Below are 1,689 nucleotides of genomic sequence, written 5' to 3'. Positions count from 1 at the left end.
TCTTCAAATAGCCACCCTTTGTCTTGATGACAGCTTTGCACACTCTTGGCATTCTCTCAACCAGCTTCATGAGGTAGTCACCTGGAATGCATTTCAATTAACAGGTGTGCCTTATTAAAACTTAATTTGAAGAATTTCTTTCCTTCTTAATGCATTCGAGCCAATCAGTTGTGTTGTGACAAGGTAGGGGTGGTATACAGAAGATACCCCTACTTGGTAAAAGACCAAGTCCATATTATGGCAAGAACAGCTCAAATTAGCAATGAGAACGAACTGTCCATCATTACTTTAAGACATGGTCAGTTAATACGGAACATTTCAAGAACTTTTAAAGTTTCTTCAAGTGCAGTCGCATAAACCATCAAGCGCTATGATGAAACTGGCTCTCATGAGGACCGCCACAGGAATGGAAGACCCAGAGTTACCTCTGCTGCAGAGGATAAGTTCATTAGAGTTACCAGCCGCAGAAAGGACATTAGACCGGTGGAAATCTGTCCTTTGGTCTGGAGACCAAATTGGAGATTTTTGGTTCCAACCGCCGTGTCTTTGTGAGACACTGTGTGGGTGAACAGATGATCTCCGCATGTATTTTTCCCACTGTAAAGCATGGAGGAGGAGGTGTTATGGTGAGGGGGTGCTTTGCATGATTCCATATGTGTTATTTCATAGTTTTGATGTCTTTACTTTTATTCTACAATGTTGAAAATAGTAAAAATAAAGAAAACCCCATTGAATGAGTAGGTGTTCTAAAACTTTTGACCGATAGTGTACATTGAGACGTGATTTATTGTGATGATGATGACATGGGCTGGTTAAAAAAGTTTGTCATTCCCCAAATTAAAATGTGAAATACTGTACAGTAGCATGCATGAGTCTAAACACTAAGCCTATAGGAGCATTTATAACGCAATATGAGCTATGCATAATGCATTACTCACAACATAAGCGCTATAACGCAATATGCCTTGCCTTTCTAAGGTCTTCGAAAGCCAAGTTAACAAATAGATCACCGACCATTTCGAATCCCACCGTACCTTCTCCACTATGCAATCTGGTTTCCGAGCTAGTCATGGGTGCACCTCAGCCACGCTAAAGGTCCTAAACGATATCATAATCGCCATCGATAAGAGACAATACTGTGCAGCCGTATTCATCGACCTGGCCAAGGCTTTCGACTCTGTCAATCACCACATTCTTATCGGCAGACTCAACTGCCTTGGTTTCTCAAATGACTGCTTCGCCTGGTTCACCAACTACTTCGCAGACAGAGTTCAATGTGTCAAATCGGAGGGCCTGTTGTCCGGACCTCTGGCAGTCTCTATGGGGGTACAACAGGGTTCAATTCTCGGGCAGACTCTTTTCTCTGTATACATCAATGATGTCGCTCTTGCTGCTGGTGATTCCTTGAGCCACCTCTACGCAGACGACACCATTCTGTATACATCTGGCCCTTCTTTTGACACTGTGTTAACTAACCTCCAAACGAGCTTCAATGCCATACAACACTCCTTCCGTGGCCTCCAACTGCTCTTAAACGCTAGTAAAACCAAATGCATGCTTTTCAACCGATCGCTGCCCACATCACTACTCTGGACGGTTCTGACCTAGAATACGTGGACAACTACAAATACCAAGGTGTCTGGCTAGACTGTAAACTCTCCTTGCAGACTCATATCAAACATCTCCAAT

The sequence above is a fragment of the Salmo salar genome, chromosome ssa04 (assembly GCF_905237065.1).
Source record: "Salmo salar chromosome ssa04, Ssal_v3.1, whole genome shotgun sequence".
Taxonomy (NCBI): domain Eukaryota; kingdom Metazoa; phylum Chordata; class Actinopteri; order Salmoniformes; family Salmonidae; genus Salmo; species Salmo salar.
This window is presented reverse-complemented; position numbering follows the sequence as displayed.